This window comes from Gavia stellata, chromosome 1 (assembly GCF_030936135.1).
Source record: "Gavia stellata isolate bGavSte3 chromosome 1, bGavSte3.hap2, whole genome shotgun sequence".
In the NCBI taxonomy this organism is placed as follows: domain Eukaryota; kingdom Metazoa; phylum Chordata; class Aves; order Gaviiformes; family Gaviidae; genus Gavia; species Gavia stellata.
The window spans coordinates 42,560,629-42,586,927 of record NC_082594.1 but is presented as its reverse complement, the minus strand read 5'-3'; positions in this window follow the sequence as shown (position 1 = coordinate 42,586,927).

The following is a 26,299-nucleotide window of genomic DNA, read 5'->3' as shown; positions in this document are numbered from 1 at the left end:
GCTACATTCATTCCTTCATTCCATGTTCTCACAGTTTTGCTGTTAAAATTCCTTGAGATTAATGTTTTGAGCATGAGGGTCCCAATTTATTCATGAACAATTTGTTTTAGAACATCTTCAGACTATGCATATATTTGCCATTGTGCCTTAGGTTACTGAGACTCACTTATCAAAGAAGGAACCAGATGTTCTATGCAGATAAATTATATCTTCCATCAGTCAGAAATTATATTTTTTCCAAGTAGTACAGTATTCCAAGAGGAATTCATCTCAGCTAACTGCAGGTATCTGGAAGCTAGGTGTCTACAACTAGTAAGCCAAGTTTATAGCTATAGTAGAAGAAATAGTACTGCCAAGCAGTTCCAGCTGATTTGTCTTGGGTGCCTGTTTCACAGTGAGATGAATTGTCCTCAGGTTATACCTGACTCTTTCTGTTGACTATGACAAAAGGCGACTAGGCTGGAGAAGTTACATGTCTAACTTTTAGGCATCTCAGAACAGATGGGTTAAATTTATTTAACTACAGAGGACAGGCAGGAGGAAGAGGAGCTATAGGCTGTATAAACTGTCTATACTGAAGCAGGACTTTATTAGACCAGAAAATGTGATGTTTGTTCAAGGTTTTATGGTCACAATTAGAAGATATGCTGTGTTAAAATTCCTTTTCTTTATTTCATTCCCTCAAGAAAACTTGAAAGAACTTGAAAAGACAGGAGAAAAAGTCTTCCTACCAGCTACCAGCTTTGTTTTATATTGGTTAAATTACCAGGACTACTCTGAAAAATGAAAGTGATACTACTTATTCTAGACAGCAGTAGCCTTCAGCAGGCTTCAAAGGGATATTCATGTTTCCCAAATTCAGGCAAGCTCCAGGAGAAATAAGGGGCTGAAATTGCTGAAAATTGTATTTCTTTAGGTTTGAAATCTGGTGGCATTGTATCATTCTCTTGCTTTCACTGCCTCCGAATATGTCAGGAATACAGAAGAAAGATCCATAAAACAAGAATTGAGTCTTTTGGTGTGGATAATCTTCAAAATGTTATCATTGTCTATGCAGCATATAAATACATTAAGGTACAACAATAAAGAAAAATAAGTCTTTTCTTTTCCTATTCTATTCTTCTACCATTACTTTCATACCAATTAACATCCAGTCTTTCAAAAATGTGTGTGTCAGGAGAGCCTCTCTCTTTATTAAAGAAAATATCTACCCAATCACTATCTTTTTGAGTCTGCTACTTTGTGTTTTCAAAGAAAACAAAATAAATAATGTGATTGATGTAGTCTTTTTGGGAAAGATATTGGAGGAAACTCATACTTTAAAGGAAGGCAAATGCCCTACCAAGACTTCTAAAACAATGCGGAGCAGAATTATTTCAGTTCTTTGGAGTTCCAGATATTCTTTCAGCAGTGAATTAAGGGTATAATAAATACATGTTTGTCAGTTTAGAGAAGAGTTGACTCCAGTTCATTTTTCATTTTGCATATATATAAATGGTTATACAAGGTACAAGTAGGAGAATCATGGTCAAGGATGCTTAAAATCATGTTATTATACATTATTATTGTGAATTTGCTGTATGTCTTTATCCACTTATACCCAGAGAACTACTATTTCTTTATACCTCACCCTTAGGTGGAAAAAAAAAGGTATCTCATTACAGAATAGGAAAAACCCAGCAATAACTGATTCATGAAGTATTGGAACAATGAATCCTGCATAAAAGTTAATAAGAACACAAAGAAAGGAAAAGTATCCTTGGAATATTTGAGAAATTATAGATTTGTTTGACCAGAGGAAGAAAGTGAGATTTCAATGCCATGGAAGAAAAAGCAGAGAACTTCAGACTGAGTATTATGAAAAATATGTAAGGCAAGAAAAAACTCGATAGTAAACTATGATGAAAGAAGTTATAAAAACCTGAATTCCTAAAAAGGATTGTGAGGGATAGCCAAGAAACTGGACAATCAACAGCAAGAAACAGTATCTGTAGCTGAGGACAAAAATTAGTAGCTATAACAAGAAGCTAAATCAATTTCAAATAGTTGTGGGAGCAGGTGCAGATGCATTTGCAATAGAAGGAGTATACAGCTGCACAAGTACAACTGTATTATGACTTTGTTAGGCCTCCTCATTTACTCCTAGGGTAAGATAACTATGAAGACTTGGACAACACATACCCACTGTTGTCCTGATGTAAATAACAGTCCAAAAAGCAAAAAAAAAGTAGAAGAAAATTTATCACAGTTGAAGAAGTTAATAAATAATGTGGAGCCTTACAGGTAGCATTTCATCACTAGCAGATTTACACCTTAATATATACAACATGACCTTGCGACCAGAAAGGTCTGGCCTATAAACATAATCAATATTGACACCAAGAGAAAGAATTCCCTTCCAAAACCAACCCACTCTGCGAGAATGCTGCATCCACATAAAGTCCTTAGTAGTTCAGCAAAGCAAAGTGTTAAAGGCTCCCATTGAAATAGTCTCAGGTCACAAAATGAGTTTGTTTTTGCAGAAGAACCAGCTGGTTTCAAACAACGATGCAGAATAGTCAAAGACTAAGGAAGAACATGTAGATGAAATTAAAAAAAAAAAAAAAAAGCATCACAACTACATAGACATACATAAAGTATTTGATCATCTTTGTCAGGGAGCACTCTAAGTGGTCATGAAGCAGCAAGTATCAGCAAGAGAATAATTGTGATCTTGAATATGTTCCAAGGGAGATAAGGCACGCATGAATATTGAGCAACTGATTTTGCACAGCAGTGCAGGTAAGAGAAGGTTGTATTTTGTTACCTTCTGTTCTCTTAGGAGCCATATTCATTGGAAGCATAACCACCACCCGGAGGAAAAATGAAACTGCTAAGATGAAACAGACTACATCTAACAAGAAAACAGGACTATTATGCAACTGCCCACAAAATAAGAAATAATAACATAAAGAATGTCTTTGAAATATTTGATTTTAGATTCTAAAGAAATTGTAGAGAACACAGGACATACGACGCTATTAAACAGGTAGAATAGATTTTTTCAACCAAATGTAAACATCTAGAATGCCATCATCCTAAATTCCTTTTAAAGTTGAAGGAAGGAAAGATGCATCTTTCAGGGTTAACTTACCTCATGTTACTGTAGACACCCAAATAGATCTGACATGCCACTCCCTACAAGTGCCATTTTTCTCTCCTTAGCCTCAAATAGAGTCAAGGATGCATAACTCAGATTTGGAAACCTGTACTGTAGGTGTCCAAAAGTAAGTGAGAGGAACCTACTAACACTAAATGAGCATAAAGTCAAAATGAAGTGCCTTAGCCACAGAACAGGCCTTGCTGCTAACGTTGTTAAGATTACGAGGGATTGCAGCCAATCTTTCAAAATTAAGTCCATATGACTTAATCTGTTCCATAATACAGAAGGGAAAATACCCTTTCATCTGGATAATAAAGGCTTTGCAGAACTGTGTACCAGTATTTCAGAATGAGCATAAACTATTATTAAAGTTTCAACATAAAAACAAGTCAAAAATCTTTTCAAAGTCTGTAACATTATAAGGCGCATTCTTATTGTGTATAAATAAGCAGAGTGTAATGGTCCATCACATAGGAAAACCTGCCAAAATTAATTGTGCTGCATGAGCAGAGAAGGTCAGAGACAATCTGTTTTGTCAGCAATTTTCAGACTGGGAAAATTTTACTCCAAATAAAGCATAAGTAGATAAAGAAACATATATACATTTATTTATACACCTAAAACTATAAATGTGGTACAGTTGATTACGCAGCAAATAAAACTGGCATGATAACTTCTCCTTTATATAATGGTCTCAGTTCAAAGCAGAAGGAGCAAACTCATCTAATGTAAATTGGCATTTCTATACTGAAGTAAATTAAACACTTCTAATTTACACCACAGTAGGAACTGGCCTGACATATCCAAACATTCTTTACCTTTCAGGAAGTTATCTTATGTTGATATAACAATTTCAGGTCCTTTCTAAACTCTGGAATTCATGTTCAGATTATCCTTCCTGACAAACTTTCATTTAATTTCACATTATTTTCTAATATTACAATTTGTGGTTTAATCCTGGTAGGCAGCTCACCACCACACAGCCACCTTCTCACTCCCTCGCAGCAGGATGGGGAAGAGAATGGGTAGGGTAACATTAAAAAAATTGTGGCTTGAGCTAAAGACAGTTTAATAGGTAAAACAAAAGCTGTGTGTGCAAGCAAAGCAAAATAAGGAATTAATTCACCACTTCCCATTGGCAGGCAGGTGTTCAGCCATTTCTAGGAAAGCAGGGTTTCGTCATGCGTAATATTTACTTCGTAAGACAAAGGCCATAACTCTGAATTTTCCTGTCTTCCTCCTCCTTTCCCCAAGCTTTTGTTTCTGAGCCTGATGCCATATGGTATAGGATATCCATTTGGTCAGTTGGGGTCAGCTGTCCTGGTTGTGTCGCCTCCAAACTTCTTGTGCACCCTCTGTCTACTTGCTGCTGGAGCAACGTGCGAAACAGAAAAGGTCTTGACGCTGTGTAAAGCACTGTTCAGCAATAACTAAAACATGGGTGTGTTAACAACACAGGTTTGGTCACAAATCCAGAAAATAGCACCATACAAACTGCTATGAGGAAAATTAACTCCATAACAGCCAAAACCAGTAAACACAGGCAAATCATTCTTGCCTGATTCTTTCCCATATCAATACTGCTAAGTGATCTCTTCTACTTTCTGTGGTATACACTTCAGAGTATACTTAACTTCTTCAATCAGTTTGTAGCTTTTCCATATAAGTATAGAATTAAAGAAAAAAACGCTATGAATCTTTTCTTCTTTTTATTTCTGTTCAGAACTTGTTATACGTATAGTCTAGTAGATACATGGTTTTGGCCCAAACCAACTAGCTTTCAAAAGTATCTAACCAGTGTTAATTATAGTGTTTCCAGGAACTCTTCCCAATAGTCAGTTTAAATGTGGTCACCCTGCTTTGTTAGGGAAGAAAATTTAGGCTTGTGGACAAAAGCCAGGCTCATGCCACTTTGTCTTAGGGCCAGAGATGAATCCCTTTCCTGTATTTTTTCAAAGGATGTAGCCCTACTTCTGTGATTTCTGCCAAAGAAATGTGAGAAATAGTATACCTTCTTTACTCCTTTGTAACAAAGTAACTTTACCTTTCTTTCATTTGGATGAACCAGAGGAGACATATCTGAGAGAGGGGAAAGTAGCCATAGTCTTATCCCAAAATACAAACTTGCAGCTGAAATTTGCATGTTGCAGGTCTGGTTGAGGTAACTCATGTGGAACCCAGACCAGGTTTTCGTATTAGACCTAAACCCTGCAAAAGCTGCTACCAAACCAACTCAGAAGCAAAATGCAAAATATATCTCCAAGTTTAAACATCTATAAACCTTCCTGTGTGCAAATATTGTGCCTATTTATGACCATTTTACAGTTTTGTAAACCTTTGTGCAGAGTCCCATGCAATTCTGCACACGTGCAGCCTCAATTTAGAGGCCTGTATGTCACCTGCAGTGTAGAGCAACAAATTTACAGTGAGTCTAATATATAGGACCTATTATTCACTGAGTATTTGGGACTTCTAAAACTATCTGCCAGAGGTCTACTGCCCTTAGGAACACTTCTTAAGTGAGGTCTGTGTCTCAGAATATGGATCTGTCTAAAGTAATCATATTCTTTATTTCTTTCAATAATTACCCAAGTAAAATGAAGGCTGAATTAGCTAAACCTTTTCAGAGTAATATCATACAGTATAACTGTATGATATCTCAGTGTTCAATTCCACTGGATCATAAAAAGGATGATTATCTCATTGAATTGCCTATCTAAAAAATTATCAATATAGCTTTATTATGACAAGCACATGTTCTTCTATTTGCAATTAAGATTTAAAATTTGCATGCGAGGTGGATAATTTCTGGATGGGTTCATTGGTACAGACAGAAAATATTTGCTATGTATGGGCACCAAATATTTTATTGAAAAATTCTGTTATTATTGTATTCATAGTGGGCTTTGAAACATGGTGGCAAACTGGGCATTTTTTTCAGAGCCTAGAATTCCATAAACAGAAGATTTACCACGTCTTTATCAGTATTTTCATCTCTACTCAGAAGCCAATCAATAAAGAATCTAGTCCAAATAGTGTTTTCTTAAGTAGTTGGTTATTTGTTTTGAGATGATAAGGGGATGTTAGGGGTAGCACATCAAAGACATGTATTAAATTATTTTTAAAGCATGTACCCCAATGTATTAGAACAGATTTTATAGTTTTTTCATGTAATAGATTTAATCCTAAATATATTTTATGAACATGAGGGTTGCAGAAATTTACACCTACGACATAACTATATGCCATAGTGAAAGAAACAAAGCATTTTCTTAGAAAAATATAAGTAACAATGTCCCTCATATTCAGAAAAAGAAGGTAGTTACCCATAGCCTCATGATCCAGCAATTGTATTACTCCAGACCAGAATTAAACTCCAGCCTTGTATCTCTTTTAAAACACACTCCTGAAGGACTACCTGACAGTTAAAGTGAGGAACTTGTGAAAGAACAAGCAGGACGTATTTCAGATTCCTTGACCTCCAGCTGCCAGTCCAGAATAACATTGGTTTCCCATGTATCATTATTTCCAGCTGCAAGTGGATACCTCAGTCACTAGACATCTACAAGATATTACATGTATTTCAGATCTCAATATTCACTGTAGAAATATATGAATGAGCTAGGTTTCTAAATTCTCAGAGGAGATTTAAGCCTAGATCTAGTTGCCTAAAGACATGCTTGCAGTGACACTTGACATGCCCTGAGATATTCTACCTGGCATATGGTTTTCACTCTGGGAGGGCAAATAGTCTCCTAGAAGTCCTGTGTCATATCTTCCTGCTGAGTATGACTTAGATTCTCTAGGATGTTTCAAATTACTCTAGATACCTATGTCTAATACAATTCCTTGCAGTCTAGAGAACTGCACATCTTACTAAATGTAGTATAAAATTAAGAACTCTCTAGATTCCACTGGTTGTACTGACTATATCTTTTTTGACTGTAATGGCAATTTATCCATCTACCCCAAAGGTAGAGAGTTCTCAGAGTCATGTAAATTTAGGTGTCTGAACATGGGAGAAAATTTCATCCTAAATGGATTTCTGTTGTTGCAGGGATTGTAGAGATTTGTCTACAAATTAGACAAATGGTATATTTATTATTTCAAGTCAACACCATTATTATGTCCTTTAAGAATTAACAGCCCTAACTATAGCTGTTCTATATTATATTGTAGTGTTAATTTTACGTGTATATATACACACATATAGGTGTATATATATATGCATATATATGAATTAGCTTGGGCTTTTAGTAGCATCTCAATTTAAGTTAATGTTCAAATAATTGTAGAGCTTGCTTAAAACTTAACATTTCTTGATCGCTCTCTATCACAGTAAAATTTGTATGTCTAACTAAACCTAAACGTATATTTCATTATATTTATATGTAATAGAGTTAGATAATTCTGTAATTTTTGATAAATTTACATTTGAATAGAAGATGGAAAACAGTGTCTTCCTTGTATCAACTGCTGGTTAAAAAGTAAAATGATGCCCCATGGACTATCCATAAAAATTGCCTTACTTTAATTGTAACAACAAAAAAAGAAAGTTGATTGAGGAGTTAAATGCATGACACTGGCCTTTAATGCAGAATGAATTAGTCTTCAGTGAGTAACAAAACACAGGTGTTACAAACATTAGAGCATTTATATATTCTTCGGTGTGTCTTGTGACTTGTACTCATCATAGTATCTACTGAGTCAGACTTGCATTTCTGTCTAGCTTCTGAAGGAAGCATTGCAGGTCTTATAGTATAATATTTTAGTCCTTCACAAATCCTGTAGAACAATGTTACATGTGATTGAGTCTTATAGGATTACCTCACAGTCATCTAGAAATCCCTTTAATCCATCAGAAAATCCTATAGGATTTTTTTGTAAAGGTACAAAGGGACATAGCTCTGACCAAGCCTGCTTCTCTTACAATGCAATTCCCTAAGGATACAAGAATCACATCCACAACTTCATGCAATGTTGGTGGCATTTTCCATTTCAGTTTAATACAATCTTTTGTTTTTTATGGTTTGGATTTAAGCACAGAGCATATGTAAAGGTTTACAATAGCTTAATTTATCAGGTAAATCAAATTGGTCTGCTGTCTACAAGATTCTAAAAAAGGTAATTTATTTGCCAAGTAATTGTAACTGCAATAAGAGGCAAGGTTAAATAAAAGTGAGCCCTCTAACATGCAGAAGCATCACCAGATTGAACCCTAACCTAGATTTATGAGTAAATACCTTTCCTGAATATACTTAATAAATTCAGCTACCACCAGTCTTTAATAGAGAATAATTATATAGAAAATGAGTTTGGGACATCATGGCAAAAATATACATGTATATTACATGCAAATATGCACACAGTAAAAGGGAGGTGATTGGTTAAGAGGAAGACTCATCCTTAGAATTGTTTGTTGTGGGTTTTAATTTACCACTCTAAAAGTCTGGAAAAGTTTGAGTGTATATATATATGTGTGTGTTTGTATATATGCACATACATACATATATTTTCATCCTTGGGCAGTGTCCAGGTGTTCAGGGATGTGGTTTGGAAAACCCATCTGGACTTTCACCTGTTGAGGGATGTGAAGGACAGTAAGAAGAGTTTCTATAGGTATAAGAGCAGAAAAAGGAAAACCAAGAAAAATGTGGGCTTTTTGCTCTGGACAGACAACCTGGTGACAAAGACCACAGAAAAGACTGACATGCTCAATGTCTTTTTCAAATCAGTCTTTATTGGTAGACCTGCCTTCAGCAATCCTAGGTCCCTGAGACCCATGGACAAGTCTGGAGCAAGGAAGACTTGCTGCTTCTTAATGTGAGCTAAGGAAGACTTGCTTTAAGGTGGAGGAAGATCAAGTTAGGGAACTTTTACCCAAACTGGATGTATGGAAGTTCATGGATCTTCGTAAGATACACCAACAAGTGCAGAAGAAGCTGGTCAATGTCTATGTGGGGCTACTCTGGATTATATTTGAAAGATCATGGTGATTGGGATTGATTGCTGAAAAGTGGAAGAAAGCAAATGACACATCTCTTTTCAAGAACAACAAAGAGGATCCAGGGAACTGCAGGACAGTCAGCTTCACCTCAGCTATGGGAAAGTGATGGTGCAAGTAATCCTGGAAACCATTTTCAGACACATGAAGAACAAGAAGGTGATTGGGAGTAGTCAGCATGGATTCATCAAAGGGAAATTATGTGTGACCGACCCGATAGCCTTTTATGATGAGATGACTCGCTTGGTGCATGAGGAGAGAGTAGTGGATGTTGATTATTTAGACTTTAGAGAAGTTTTTAAAATTGTCCCCTATACTATCCTCATTGACAAACTGATGAAATACAGGCTAGGTAAGTGGACAGTAAGATGGATTAAAAACTGGCTGAACTGCTGGGCTCCAAGGGTTGTGATCAGCAGCACAAAGTCCAGCTGGAGCCCAGTCATTAGTGGCGTACTTCAGAGGCTGATGCTGGAGCCAGTACTTTTTTAGCTTTTTCATTAAACACCTTGATGCACACTCAGCAAATTTGCAGATGCTACAAAACTGTGAGAAGTGGGTAATACATCAGATGATTGTATTGCCATCAGAGGGACCTCAACAGGCTGGAGAAATGGGTTGACAGGAATCTCATTAAGTTCATCAAAGGAAAATGCAAAGTACTGTACCTGGGTAGGAATAAGCCCATGTACCAGAGTAGGCTGGGGACCAACTGGCTGGAAAGTAGCTTCACAGAAGAGGCCCTGGTGGACAGGCTGGCAATGCGTCCTCACCACAAAGAGGCCAACAGTCTCTTGGGCTGCATTAGGAAGAACATTGCCAGCAGGTCAAGGGAGGTGATCCTTCCTTTCTACTCAGCCCTGGCAAGACACATGTGGAATTCTGTGTCCAGTTCTGGGCTCTCCAGTAAAAACAGACATACTGGAGCAAGTCCAGCAAAGGGACATGAAGATGTTTAAGTGACTGGAACATTTTTCATATGAGGAAAGGTTGAAGGAGAATGGACTGGAGAAGCCTGGAGAAAAGAAGGCTCAAGGGGTTCCTGTCAATGTTTGTAAACACCTTATGGGTGGAATTAAAGATCAATACAGACTCTATTCAGTGGTATCCAGTGACAGGACAAGAGGCAATGGGCACAAACTGAAGTACAGGAAATTCCGTTAAACATAAGAAATTTTTTTTTTTGTTTGTTTTTTTTGCATCTGGTCAAACACTGGAATAGGTTGCCCAGAGAAGCTGTGGAGTATCTACCCTTGGAGATATTCAAAACCCAACTGGATGCAGCCCTGTATTATTATCAGGAGAAAAAATCATTATGATTTGATTACAAATATCCTTTTTAAAAATCTTTTTTTCTAGTCTCCAGACTTTCAATAATTGAGTATAAAATTATTTAGTATTCAATAACTAGAAATATGTACCTCCGTTCTAAAAAAACCAGATGATTTAATTTAGATATATATTGGGTTTTTTAGAAATGCTAACAGTGGATAGTAACATAGTATTTATTTTCAAGAATGAGCAGCAAATACAGGTTGGCATTAGAAAGAACCAGTTGAATTAATACAGCTTGAAATTTGACATTAATGTTGTTTATTTTAGTAGGAAAACAAACTTTTAAAATGTATAAATAATGAAATACAAATTAATTATTATAGCTATAATATAGAGTATCTGGTCAAGATGCATCCTTCTATTTCTAGTAAAAATATTGCAGCAGTGGATCTCTATAAAGCCCTGCTTTCTTGTTAACATCTATGGTCTATATTCATAAATAGAACAACCAACGTCAAAACTTTGTACAGCAAGAGCTGTGATTTGACTTAATTATGAGATTAGAGAGACAGCAATGTCTCAGAGGCTGCAAAATCAGAATTGGGGGGGTTGTGTTATTCTCAAGTGCTGTCTATTATTATAAGTTTAATGAAATAAATGCAATTGCAACACTATATACCAGATGAGTCTGATGTGGTTTATAACTTTCATTCCTCTTCTGAGACTGGTTCCTAACTCAATCTTTAAAGTTTATTAAATCATCTCAACTGTCTGAACCTTGCTTTTCCAATATTTGAAATAACAAAGTATGTACTTACCTTTTCTGATAGAACTCTTTAAAACCTCTGTAGGGATGAGAAGTTCAAGGTATGTTCTACATATTATCCATGAACGTAGACGGTATTGCATTAAACTACATGACATTGATTTGTGAACATGCTATATAAGGTATTGCAGTGCTTTTTATGATAACACAGCATATTAAATACCATCATATACATATTAGTAATGTATTTCTTATAATACTGCAATTAAAAAACACTTGTATACTTTTAGAATTTTAATATTCCAGTTGATAATTTAGTTCATTCTAAAGCTGAGTGATGTTTTACCAATAAATATAAAAGCACAGTTTTCTACTCGCACATGAAATTGCATTGTTCCCTTCCGTCAGCAAAGTCTAAAAGTAATTATAGTTGCTTATGTTTCTTCACAACTTAGCTAATCAAGCTAAAAGGCAAAAACTTGTGCATTTAAGAGAAATACTACCTCTAGGACATATTCTATATTGCTTGTCAGCGCTTTCCCACTTGTGTTGCCCTTGCACCCCATAATTACGGTGAATTAAATAATTATCTCTTAATTATTTCTCTTTCTATATTCACATTGTATACACTATGGTGAATTGCAGTGGTGGGTTTCAATGATCACTGAGCCAAGAATCTGATAAAGTACTTTAACCAAAACTAGCTTAGGGTATCACCAAGACATGGGAGTTTAGTTATGGATACCTTCCTTTCATTGGTTTGTCGATGTGAGCAAGTGGGTGGAAGTGTGCTGAGGGAAAAAGTGGAAGTGAAGGAGCTGTTTCAAGAAATCGACACAGAAATGGGGACCTCAAGGCCAGCCTATGATATTAATTAAAATGAATAAGGGCAAGTACATTGACTCTGAGCCATACTGGCATGTTATGGCTCACATCCATATGGCGAAACTACCACATCTATATTGCTTACTGTGACTAGTTCTTTACCTGTGCTGCCATCCACACTTTTTCATTGCCTGAAACCAAGATTTTGGTATGGACTGGAACTGTGCAAAGGTACTTAACTAGTAGCCAGCATGGATAATTACAGGCTATTGTGTGATGCCATGTTCTATTCCTATTTAGTTTACTGGTGTAGACAAAGAAGTAAAATATCATCTTCCATGTCACTGTGTTTCTCATGTAGAGTTCCTGGAAGTCCCTATGCCATTTGCTGAGCTCAGTGGGCAATGATAATGAACGGGTTAAGGAAAAAAATCGCATTCACACTGAGCTGAGTGGTGGACTGCAAGACTTTCCTGCATAGAGGTAAAACTGAAAAACTGTTCAGGAATCAGGTATAACTGTAACAGCTGGATCTGCAGAAACTGAACAAACTGCCTACAGCACAATCTTTCATGGAGACATTTACTCATCCCTCCCTCTAGCCCAATTTTTAACCCCTCTTGCACCAGCAGAAGTGCCATAAAGTAGTCTAGTACAGAATATCAGCTGAATTTCCATGAGTGTTACCACAGGAAAAGTTTTCCATATATTATGGTAGCAGACAAACAGAATTTAAAATAAAATTCCCTCAAAAATAGTTCAAACAAATTAAAATAATCAATGCATTATCATGAAGAAATTGACTCTAGATTTCAGGTTGAATTCCAGGAAGAGATAACATGTAATTCTCTTTTAAGTCTCCTGGTTTCTGGTGCTATGTTCTGGGAAGTTTGGTATTATAATGGGAGTCACAGAGTGAATGTCACTAATACACAAAATTACATTTGAGTTCGAGACTCTAATTCACTAAGTAACTGAGTATGTAATTCTTGTCTCAGATGCTTATGTTCTGTAAATGTGCTTCAAGTTCATTGTTACAAATGTAATTATTTTAGAATTAATTTTGTTTAATTTACTTTTTATAGTTAACAAACTCATTAGGTGCTCATTATTTAAAAAGCAGACACTAAAGAGAAACTCATTATGCAATCAATTAGGAACTTATTGACTTACTGTATTCTGTGTAATTTAGAGAAAGTCCAAAAGAAAAGCTTGTTATAGGAGTGAAATCCTGACCCTTTTAAATCACTGGCAAAAACTTCTTTTGGCCTTTGTAAGGCAGCATCCATATATATTCAGAATATCATGTGAAGTCTACACCAAAAATAATATTTTCATGTTTAATAGTTTCCATGTCTTTCCAGTTGCTTCTGTAGGAAATCTGTCAGATGCTGTGTAATTGTATTCATGATATTACCTACAGCCATATCATATTCACTGAGATTTTAGAAATCTGCTTTCAGTTATTAGAATTTGAAAACCACACCAGAGAAAGAAGCATGATTTATCCAATTTTCACCTTGTCATTTATCATTTGGATTATACTGGCAACAATATGGTGTGTATATACAAATGAAACACAAGACATCCAGGTCAGAAGTTTAATTCAGCATACTTTGAAGACCACAGGTCCCTCACTCCAAGCAGCCATGGTCTAAGGCCCCAGCAGTAGAAGTTTATTTCTATCACAAAGAAAAAATAATCAGATCATGGGTTGTTGGGTCTTGTTTTTTTGGGTCTAATTTTGCACATTTATCTAGGCTAGATGTAGCTGTAGTCACGATAGGAAAGACAGAGAGCAGTGCAGGGCTAAGGGTAACACCTGAAGGTGCTAATAAGATGTTGGGCACAGATGGCCCTTAGTGAAATCAGTACAGTTCTTCAGTAGGTCAACAAAATTTGTCTTATCTTGTTTTACTCTTCAGTGAAATGCCAACCATCAGCACAGTTATGTAAGTGTAGATATTTAGGGTGAAATTTTGATGCAGCTGAAGCTGGTAGCAAACATCTCAAAAATTGCTCAGGCATTCAGTCTTATTGTTGGCTATTTTTCTTCAGTGTGATGTGATTTGTTCTGAGGCAAAAGTTATGATTTGAAACCTTAGTCAACTTTTGAAACATAAATCCCGTTTTCACCAGTGGCTTTTATTGGAATGGAGGCAGGCTACAATCTGAGTCTTTCACTAGTAAAAGGTACAGTCAAGAGACTATAAAAAGTTAAATTAGCATCCTAAGCATGGATGTAATCCATTTTTTTAAAAAATTTTTTTTATAAATAACATTTATATGACTTTCCACATTATGAAATGAACCACACATCTAGAACAGTAATTACTTTAAGGTCCTCAGAAAGCATGAACAGATAAACATTATGAATTTCATTGAGTCCATTCACATCTTTCCTGTATAATAAACCCAGACTGAAGAGAATAAAGCCAACAGTCTATTGTTTCTTTTATATGGCTCAGCCACTTTTACTTTTCCACTTCAGGTAAGTTATGCAAAATATATCCTGAATCATTAACTGCTGGAAAAGTGAAGAACTCTCACTCTTTTCCCCAGAGTGAGAAATTCTTGGTAGTTTTTCCAACATGGGTTGATGCCCAGCTATTTGAAATTCCATCAGAACTGTGTCAACAAGTTCACTGCAAACCTCAGGGTTTACCCATTCCCTCAGACTGTCTTGTCTTTTTTCTTTCAAAAACATATTACTTCCTTAACAGAAAACCATTTTTAAAGAGATTCCATATGAGAGCTTTCCAAGCTTCCTACACATTTATCCCGAAGTTTCTTCTTCTCCTTGCCCAAATATCTCAAACAACTCTATGTTCTGATACTGCTTAACTCTCACACCACTTACCACTTTTGACTTCTTTACTTCCTGTCGCTTAATCTCACCAGTCTTTTCCCCTCCAGCCCTGACACCTTCTAAGATTCCAGGACCAGGCCAAGTTTTCAAACTTCAGACTTTTGCTGACTGCACAAAAATCATGCCTCTTTTCTTCAGGTATCTGGAAATGCTTCAAGATACATCTACCCAGAAAACTGTCTGCATGAATGGGAGCCCACAATCTTTCAGCCTGCCCTTCTGCTGAATCCTTATGTTTTAGGTAAGTACATCATCTTCTAAGAACTTAAAATAGAAAGTGTGAACCTTCTGTTTGGTTTTGTGGGCTTTTTTTTAATTTTATTTTTCTTGCCAAAGTGACTAATTTGAATAACTGAGACATAGGGACTTATTCAGTTGCCTAAACATAGTTATCAAATACCTCTATTTAAGGTATTTTTTCTAGCCTCCAGATGTTGTTCCAGGTGAACATGGACTTTCTCAGTTCTGTGCCATACTGTCAACTCCATGAAGATATTCTGAATATACTAAGGGATTCCAATGGCATGAAGCTTCTGAATTTGTATAAATAAGTCTGATAGGGGGGATTTGACATGTTGTCATGAATGAAAATAATAGTCAGAGTTCAATTATCTTAAAACACAGATATATCCTATGTGCATGTCAGTAAAGCATGCAGAGTTTGAATTTCTTGCTTTGCATTTGAAAACAGATTTGGTTTTGGATTAAAAAAGATATTTTCAACTTTTAATAAAGGCTTCTTCTGAAACCATTTGAAGTCACTGGAAAGAGTCCAAAATTACCTATTCTTTGAATCAGGTCATAAATTGCATTGCCCATATATCTTTTACCATTATATCCTACTGTCTGTCAACTTTTCAATCTGTAAGGAAGTAATTTTTCACTATTCTTAGTAATGTTAATTCCAATCGATATTATGTTATACACCACACATGCAAGCTTTTCCTGAAGAGATGCAAAGAAGTAACAAGTATTCATGACAGTTGACACTATCTCTGAAAACCATATTGATTATTAAGAGAGGCAAATACGGATTTATTAAATTTCAAATAAAAAAAATCCCTCTTGAAGTGAAATATAATGTTTCATACAGACACTTAATTTAAGCATAAATGACTTTTCCTTCATGGAAAATTAAGTTTTTTTTTTCTTATTATTAGCATTTCAGTTGAAAGCATTTCCACTCATTTCCTTCTTAATGGAAGTATATAAATAGCAATAGCCTTTAAGTACTGCTTTTTTTTTTTTTTAAAGCAAAAAAGTCCTTTTACATTAAGAACCCTAATAAAGTCTCTAAACAGGAGTAGTGCAAAGAGCAAACCAATCAAATGACTTGCTTCTTCTAAGGCAGAATGCTTAAACTGGGAAATTGGTCATCTATCTACTGCCAATGACTTCAATTTTGTTTCAATATTATGATTTGGGCATTTAAAACAGTTAAAAAAAAGTAGCCCTTAACTCAAATTTTAGTCTAATGAGAGTCCTTTAATGCTGTGGTTGTGTTTTTAACCATGAAGTCAAAAGTTACAGCAGTAGTTGCTATGAGCTTGCTTGTGTATCATGGCGTTCAAAGCCAAAAAACCCCAAGCAGCAATCTTTAAATGATGGAAGAAGTGTTTCTTGCACTTAGGTCCAAACCAACAGAGACATTTACATAGATTCACAGAATTATGGTATTTTAAGAGGATAGAAATAGAGATTTGGTGGGGGGAATTGTTTGGGAGGACATTGGAGAAAAGGAGATATTTCGATTTTATGAACTGAATTCTTTTCTACAGAAGAAAACTGATCTGTCCAGAAGTTCCCCCTCCCCTCCATTTTTTTCTCTAAATCTAAGACAAAGGTGTCTAGAGCTTGGAAAAGTTTGGAGGGGAGTTGTGGCCTTTTTTTCCTTTTATGCTAACTATAAAAATAAAATAAGCTTTGACCTGTAAGCAACAAAATCAATTAAAGGATTATTAGTATTACAAATGTAAGCTTATGTTTCTTTGAACTAAATTATACCAAGAATGTTTCCATTCAATAATGGACTATGTTAATACTAGGCAGAAAGCCAAGGCAGGAATAAAATTAAAATGCTCTCCCTATTAAAAAAAGTCTCTAAAACAGTCTTAATGGTGTCTACGCTTCATTTATAAACATTTCTTCACCTTTCTTTGGAAGAACTAATATAAATATAGGTGCTCCTCCCAAGTGTTAGGGAAATAGAGGAAAAGATCTACTCATCTTGACTTAATCCTAGCCTAGATGACCTAGAGGATCAACATTACATGTAGAATTGCTAATTAAAAACGTGTACTAAGCTAGATCTTTAAAATGAATAAAATGCATTTTTCTTAGAAGTACCTATTACTTTCTGTTAACCACAAATGGACTATAGGCTGAGTAACTCCAATGCAGATAACTTTCAAGAAATCTGAAGTTATGCAAGATGAACACCAGTTTGGTTACCTTTGGTGATAATTTCTGTAAGCATTTGTGGAATGTGAAGGATATGTAGACACACAGAATGTAAAGAGATCTGATTTGCCGGAATATCTGGTTAATGGCTAGTCAAGATAAATAACAAATATAAGGTAGGGAAAATAAACAAGAAACAAACAAACAAAAAACCCTAAAAAACAAAACAGTCAAAACCAAAAGAAAAAAAACACCAAACAACAAAAGAACACCTGGATACACAAATCCTAATGAATAGGAGTCAAAGGGCCATAAGTCTTAGGCCACTAATGGCAAATATAACTAGACATTCAGCTGGTCTAAAGTTCTTGTACTTAATGTGTCTCTGTTGTTGGTAGCTGAACTAGAATAAAGTTCTAATGCTTTTAGACTTACAAGTGGTGTAGTATCACATGCTACCATCACACTTCTTATTCTAAATAGTACAGGGAGCAGAGCAGGTTAGCCTTTGCAGGTGAGCAAACATAGCTATTCAGTCAGGACTTCAATCTTAATTCTGGAAAGAATGGCTTTTTGCCATCCTGCTTCATTTCTGCGTAATATTAAATATAGTTAGCATAATTGTCCTGGAATTACCTGGTCTAAATTACTCTGTCTTTTGTATATTTTTCAAAACCTGTGTTCTTAGCTTCATATATTCAATCACAATTCAGAAAAAATTTTTCTTTTTTTTTTTTAGTAATCTTTCTATTATCTCCTTTATGGGGGAGAGGGAAGACGGAGAGGGAAGAGCTGCTACCCCTTTGATATTTTAGTCAAAAATAGATCTAACAAAAATAAATAAAGAGGTAACTTTGAAATAAATACCTCCTCTTTAAAATTATAGAATCATAGAACAAATTCTGTCATAAAGACTTTAACTATTTAAAGATTCCTTTTGATTTACATTCAACATTCACCAAAACACAAAAAAAATCCCAGCTTCTGGCAGGAACCTTAGGACCCTGCCTCATGGCCATCAGCCTTTCTCCAATAGCAGGGAATGGAAAAACAGGAGGAAAGTTTTACCTCAGCTTCTGTCTCCTCTCAGCTCTCCAGTTGGCAGAGCTCCTCACTGTCCTTGAGAAACTTCTGGACTAAATCCAAGTTGCTATATATATAAGAGGAGACTAAGGTCTATAATTACCAGTACAATTACTGAATGAAATCAGAGGTTTGCTGGATAGCTTACTACAAGGTGGCAGAGAAGGAACAGATATCGTTCTTTTCCCTGCCACCTTTTGCAGTAGCTTTTACAATAGATGCATTACCAGTCCCCCACGGTTGGTTTTCCGGGCTGCGAGCACACATTGTCGGCTCATGTTCAGCTTCTTGTCAACCAACACCCTCAAGTCCTCCTCCTCAGGGCTGCTCTCAATCCCTTCATCCCCCAGCCTGTGTTTGTGCTTGGGATTGCGACAACCCAGGTGCAGGACCTTGCACTTGGCCTTGTTGAACCTCATGAGGTTCACATGGGCCCACCTCTCAAACCTGTCAAGGTCCCTCTGGATGGCATCCTTTCCTTCTAGTGAATCAACTGCACTACTCAGCTTCGTGTTATCTGCAGACTTGCTGAGAGTGCACTCGATCCCACTGTCTATGTCACTGATGAAGATATTAAACAGTACTGGTCCCAATACAGACCCCTGAGGGACACCACTCATCACGGATCTCCATCTGGACATTGAGCCATTGACCACTACTCTCTGGATGTGACCATCCAAACAATTCCTCATCCACCAAACAGTCCATCCATCAAATACATCTCGCTCCAATTTAGAGAGATGGATGTTGTGGGGGACCATGTCAAAGGTGTTACAGAAATCCAGATACATGACACCCATAGCTCTTCCTTTGTCCACTGATGCAGTCACTCCATCATAGAAGGCCACTAGGTTGGTCAGGCAAGACTTCACAGAATCACAGAATCACAGAATCACTAAGGTTGGAAAAGACCTGTAAGATCATCAAGTCCAACCATCAACCAACAAACACCACCATTAAACCATGTCCCACAATGCCTCGTCCACATGTTCCTTGAACACCCCCAGTGATGGTGACTCCACCACCTCCCTGGGCAGTTTATTCCAGTGTGTCACCACTCTCTCAATAAAGAAATTTTTCCTAATACCCAGTCTGAATCTCCCCTGGTGCAACTTGAGGCCATTTCCTCTTGTCCTGTCGCTAGTCACTTGGGAGAAGAGACCAACACCCACCTCTCTGCAACCCCCTTTCAGGTAATTGTAGAGAGCGATGAGGTCTCCCCTCAGCCTCCTCTTCTCCAGGCTGAACAACCCCAGCTCCCTCAGCCGCCCCTCATAAGACTTGTGCTCCAGACCCCTCACCAGCTTCATTGCCCTTCTCTGGACACCCTCCAGCACCTCAATGTCCTTCTTGTAGTGAGGAGCCCTAAACTGAACACAGGATTTGAGGTGCAGCCTCACCAGCTCCTAGTACAGGGGCACGATCACCTCCCTACTCCTGCTGGCCACACTTTTTCTGATACAGGCCAGGATGCCTTTGACCTTCTTGGCCACCTGGGCACACTGCTGTCTCATCTTCAGCCGGCTGTCCACCGTAATAGTGGTATTATTCTTGATCAGCAAACACTGATGGTTATGTCCCCCAGGTCCTTTTTTGCAGGGCAGCTTTACAGCCACTCATCCCCAAGCCTGTAGCATTGGATGGGGTTGTTGTGGCCAAAGTGCAGGACCCTGCACTTGGCCTTGTAGAACCTCATCCAATTGGCCTCGGCCCATCAATCCAGCCTGTCCGGACCCCTCTGCAGAGCCTTCCTACTCTCAAGCAGATCAACACTCCCGCCCAACTTGGTGTCATCTGCAAACTTGCTGAGGGTGCACTCGATCCCCTCATCCAGATCATCGATAAAGATATTAAACAAGACCGGTCCCAAAACTGAGCCCTGGGGGACTCTGCTTGTGACCGGCCACCAACTGGATTTCACTCCATTCACTACAACTCTCTGGGCTCGGCTGACCGGCCAGATTTTTACCCAGTGAAGACTGCACCTGTCTATGCCACGAGTCGCCAGCTTCTTCAGAATACTGTGGGACTTGCCCTGGGTGAAGCCATGCTTGCTGTCTTGAATCACCTCCCTGTCCTCTATGTGCCTTAACATAGCTTCTAGAAGGATCTGTTCCATGGTCTTCCCAGGCACAGAGGTGAGGTTGACAGGTTGGTAGTTCCCAGGGTCCTCCTTTCTACCCTTTTTTAAAATGTGTGCAATGTTTCCCTTCTTCCAGTCACTGGGGACTTCACCTGACTGCCATGACTTTTCAAATATCATGTATGTACACATCTTCAGTTTGGCCTTCTCTCTAAATTTTCATACCTGAACCATGTATAAGTCCTGCTGACTCTTTCTACCCAACAGACGTCCTCTGTAAACCTGTATAATTTGATATATTGCATCATATTCTTATGTTTGCTACCTGTTTTAAAATGTTCTTAAAGAGTCTTTTCCATCTATGATACTTGGACTGATTTAATGTAAGCAGGGTTCCTAAAGACATGTCCAGATCCTTTCTGGCTCTAGGATGTTGCTTATATAGGAAGGAATAGTTTTAATTCTTTCAGCTGGATGCAAGGAAGGAAGGAGCCTTTTATTTTCTCTTCTAGGACTTTATTTTATGGCATTTAAGTACTTTTGGGTTTATATTTTGGCATGCCTAAGTGCTTTATTATACAAAAATCCTAAGAAGTAGCTCATGATTCCTTTTTTACTTTTCAGTCTAATAATAATTACGAAGTACTTTCTAGGTATTGTAGAAGAGTTGAGAAGTCAGTGCTGAATAAGCAATAATTTCGTTCCCTAGATCCAGTTTTGAGAGGCTAAGAGCATGTTTCTTGAACAGACATGCACAATGAAGGCCATTAATTAAAAACTGAAACCGATTGGATTCTGTAATAGTGGTATTATTCTTGATCAGCAAACACTGATGGTTATAATGATCATTATGTCAGCATCTCTCTTCTCCCTCAGCTCACAGGAATAAAACAAACCCTTTAGAGTTTTGTTTCGGTTGGTGTGGTTATTTGTTTGTTGGTTTCCCTTCTCCTCCTCCTTTTCTTTCCCCTTCTTTTTTTTTTTTCTATTTTCTATTCTTCTCTTCTTTTCATATTATCAACTTTACTCTCCCTTTATTTTTATTTCATTACTCATTCCTACTCTCCTTCCCCCAACCTTAAGTCCTTGCTCTACAATGTATATAATGTGTGTACTTTCACCTGATATCCCCACAAGGAAGAGGAGCACTAAGAAAGGAAGTACTAATCAAGGGGAAAAAAACCACAAAAAACCTACCAAAAATGATGCACTAATATTAATGAAAACAGTAACCAGGTAGGCAGAAATGACATGGCTTTCTTTGCTGTTGATCTTCTCCATTCCTTTTTTATTTGCTGAGTATTTAACATAGCTTTTCTTAGGTAACTGTTTCCCCAGACACGTTTGGAATCAACTCTGCAACATCTTTTCATTGTTTTTTCACTGAAGAGATTAGCACCTTTGGTCTCTAAAATGGAATTGCCCTTCGTTTCCAACACGCTGAACTCCTTGTGGTAATCGGCTTTACCTAGTTTACTTGTCTTTCTTTTGAGGTCAAGTTATCTACATTAAACTGGAGCTGGCTCAACTCTGGTGTGAGAACGTGTAACAGGGCAAGGAATGGAACAGGATTTCAGCTGGGGAGTTGCATGTTCTTCAGCTGCTTCACAGCAGCACAGCTTCTTTTTCTTAACATTGCTCCTGAATTTGATTTGTGCAGTTAAGGAGCTGGAAAGAGGCTGTGGCATTTGCAGTGGACTTGCTAGTCCTGTGAGCAGGGGATGGAAGGAGTGCGGGTTGTAGGCACCCAGAGTTCCCCTGGTAAATCCAGGTATGTTTGCTTATATTGGTATTCTGTTCTTAACTCAGTCTCTTACCTATGCGTATAACATGAATGTTAGCCACATTATGCAACATACATTTTTGTACCGTACATAAACTAGATCTATATGAGCTAGAGGGAATGTCAGAAGCAGCCTAAAGAAAAGGGCATTGAGTTCTGCATGAGTCAATCTAGTCTGCTTCTCATCTGGGATACATAGTCATATTCAAGTCCATTAAAGTTGCAGAACCATAGGTCACCAAACATGGGTCATATTGCAGGTACATCAAACAGCGTATCTTCTTCTAATGCCAAGATGTGAAATCTCTAATATTAACATCACACATCGCTGGTTTCCACTCACAAGTCAACCTGTGGACCCAAAGAACAGAAAACTGCAAAGACGTGGGTAATTTGTGGGGAGGTAAAAGGTGTCAAGAAGATCAATATACTTGTTCTGCGGTGGCCAGAAAAACCAACCTGACTCATTTCATATAAAAATCCTTCAACTACCCTACTCCAGAATAACTTCTGCTTGGCAGACTGAATTTTTATGTTTCACTTTATAGCCCTTATCCTTCCACTATAGTATAAAGAGTGCCATCTGCACCTGGTACAGAGTGGTCAGCACAGTGTAAATTAGTATGATAGTACAGAATTTTTTAGTCATTGATATATATTGATAACGTTATATTCATTTAAATATGATTCATATATTTTTTCTATTTTCTACCTGTCTATATATTCGTGAATTAATTCCTCTTTTTATCTGTTTCCTGAAATTTCTTTCTGTATTTTTTTCTCCGTAATTCCCATTTAAGCCCCAGTTCTTTTATTTCAGCTTTTTGCAGTTTTATTCTTCTCTTTTTTAAAATTGTCTGTCTTTCTTTCACTCTCTTATCTTAATCAGGTATAGCATAAGAAGTTAAAGATATAAAGCTAGGAAATAGATATCTGGTATATTTGCTTCTCTCCAATGTGATTCCTCATAGGATGGTAGTGTTCTATGACAGAAGGAAAATTTTAAATAAAGGTGGAAAGTAACAGATAAGGAACATGAGGACCCAAAGAGAGGTGGAAAGGGAACTACTGTAAAGGAAGGATTTTCATATTTTCTTTGTCTGATTTATCATTATCCTATTTCTAAATGGAATGCTTGTAAAATTAATGTATTGGATGTTCTATTTTATAACGGTTGGCCAACTAGAAAATGCCAGGACTTTGGAGAATCTCCATATTTGATTCAGTGTTTGCTGCCCCACACTTATTTGACATGTTTGTAATTGCATAACACTCTGATTTTAAGGAGTGGGAATCATATGGATCTCCGACACTTAGCCATAAAGAGATAGGTAAAACTGATGATAATAGATTTAATTTGTTTAAGACTTAAATTTATTTCTTTAGTTTTGATGTTGCTTTATATTTAATCTCACTTCTTGAGAAGCTGTTAAATTTGCTTAAATTTGGTCAAGCAGTAGCACTCATTCTGTGACTCACATCAAAAAAGTCCTTGTTCTCTGTACACTTTTAAGAATAGGGTATACGTTCAAAGCACTACTTATCATCTGATTCTATACTATGGGACAGGACTGATTTGTGGTATAATCCATGTTCTTGATTCCTTGAGACCATATTGTGATTCCATGAGAGAGGAAGACTTCCATTGACACCATTTCTAATCACTACCCACCTTTCCAAAAGAAACTAAAGTGTATGAGCAGAGAGGGAGTGGTAGTGCACTTTGATACTCTGAGGAACATGACCAAAGGATGAGAAGTGAGGGGAACTCCACGGACCATGCTTCCTCTGAGGGCAGGACATGCCCAGAACGCTCCCCTTGGAATCCAGCTCTCATGGAACCTTATGCAGAGATCCCACCCACAGTATAAATTCAACCATTGTGGAAAAGGGTGACAGAATTTGTTGTTTGGTCGTTTGTTTTTTTTTAAAAATATTTCAAACTCTGAAAATGCTCTATACACTGTACATTTTGTTACAAAGAGACAGGAGAAAATAAACTGTTCAGTGAATCAGTAAGGAAATATTTTAGAGTTGTATCTCTTGGTTAATTGATTTTTCCATTGAGTTAAACTAAGGGGGTTTGGGGGGGTTTCTGTGTCTCTGCATATACGTATGAGCATGTCTTTAGACGTTTACAAGGTGGGTGTCTAGATGTGAGTCAGCAAAGAGTGAGGAGAACAATTCAGTTACCTAAACGAGTAAGTGTCAAATGCCATTTCAGACACTCTAAGGCATCTAACTTGCATGTAAAGGAAACAGAATCAAGTTCTTTTGTTCAGGGCATAGTAGGATAAAAAAAGAAACAGATTCTCATTTGCATTGACATCTATAGTGTCTCTTCACTACCAGCTGAATTAAATTGAAAGAGAAGTGAACCAAATACAATATTGAAGATAAAAATATCACTGGAAAAATGAGTTTTCATGGAAAGTGAGAGTGAAGGCTAAGGTACTCATTGGGGAGATAGTCTACAAATTAATTCAAATGTAGTCAAATTGAAAAGAGCAGCATACACATTTTGAAATGTTATATTACTATCAAAGTACACTTTCCTATTCCTTCTGGACTGCCCAAGATATCTCTGCTACTGCCTTCAGAATTTGATGGTAAGTGGAAAGAAGGAATAAAGAAGTAATTTCCATTGATGTTTACAGCTTGCTGCCTAATACAATCCTCCATACTAGCTGATTTATTGATAATAAGTCTGGTTAGAGTTAGAATTAGAAAAAAAAAGGCAAAAAATCACAAAATTCCTTAGTACAGGAGTGCTAAAAAAGTACACATTTATAACAGTACAAACATTTAGATAAGCGCAAACATTTTTTCTGAGTAAAACAGAAAGATGAAAGTGTGCCATTTGATATTGCTTCTTCCTTTCATGTAGAGTTTTATTTAAACTATGTAATAGTAAATAAACCACTAGTATGTAAAAAATAATACAACGTGTAAATGTAAATGTTTCAGTTACACAATACAGCATGTAAAGTGAAAATTTGCTATTATTTTAGAATCTATATTACATCAGTGCAGATGATGGATCATGCCAAAGTGATAGCTTCAGTGAAGACATATCTTGCCTATGAAAACTAAAGAACCGTCAAAATGAGACTATAATGTGTTGGAAAAGACGTCAATTTAACTTAGTAGGTTTTTTCCTTCCAGTACCTGTTGAAGATTTTTTGGAAAAGAATACAAGCAGCAGGTAGTCTACAAGTAATATTCCTCTTGATATTGCATCTCAGCCTCCAGCAGTCTGAGCATTTGGGATTTCACCAGCTTGAGGATCCATGTTTCAACTTTCTTTTCTTGAAAATATTAAAATGAACTTGGCCTTATAGTAATGACTAATGCACTAAAGATTCAAGAAATATGAAGAAATAAAAACTCCTTTGAATTTGGGTTGTGAGAATTAGGAGTAAATGATACAGAAGAGTGTAAAAAATTTATATTAGTGTAAGATTATATATTATATTAGTGGAAGATTGTATCCTTAGAGTATCACAGTGTTAGTCTCAAGTAGGTCACTTTTATTTGAGAGTCTTTTAAAGATCTTGGAGACCTGAATTCAGGATGACACTCCTTATGAGTCCACAGAAATTACCTAATATACATTTTACTAAGTTAAGCATTAATATGATTGCCATACCTGGTGCAATTATCAGCTAATCTCAGCTAACTGGACTGAGACATTGCTATTTAGTATGAATTCAGTCATCTCACTTCTGAATTCCTTCTTTCTACTCCTTGTCTTGTTTCATTTGATACCTTTATGCTGCCTTGCTTACAGAATAAAATAATAGGAGCGGTTAGGCCTCATTAACTTCTTGCAGTAAAACAGGATCTTATGTCACAATGGCTATTATAATATTACTACTGTGTTATGGATAGTAATTATTTTTCTGTTAGAAAATGTTCACAGAAGCACAAGATTTTACCGTATCATCTAAAGAAAGATGGAAACAAAATTTTTAGAAGTTGAATGGTAAAAGCTTCTTTCATAACCTCTACCCAACAGACAAGATTGTCGCAACAACAATTCTTTTGCAATACAATGAGAAAGGAGGTA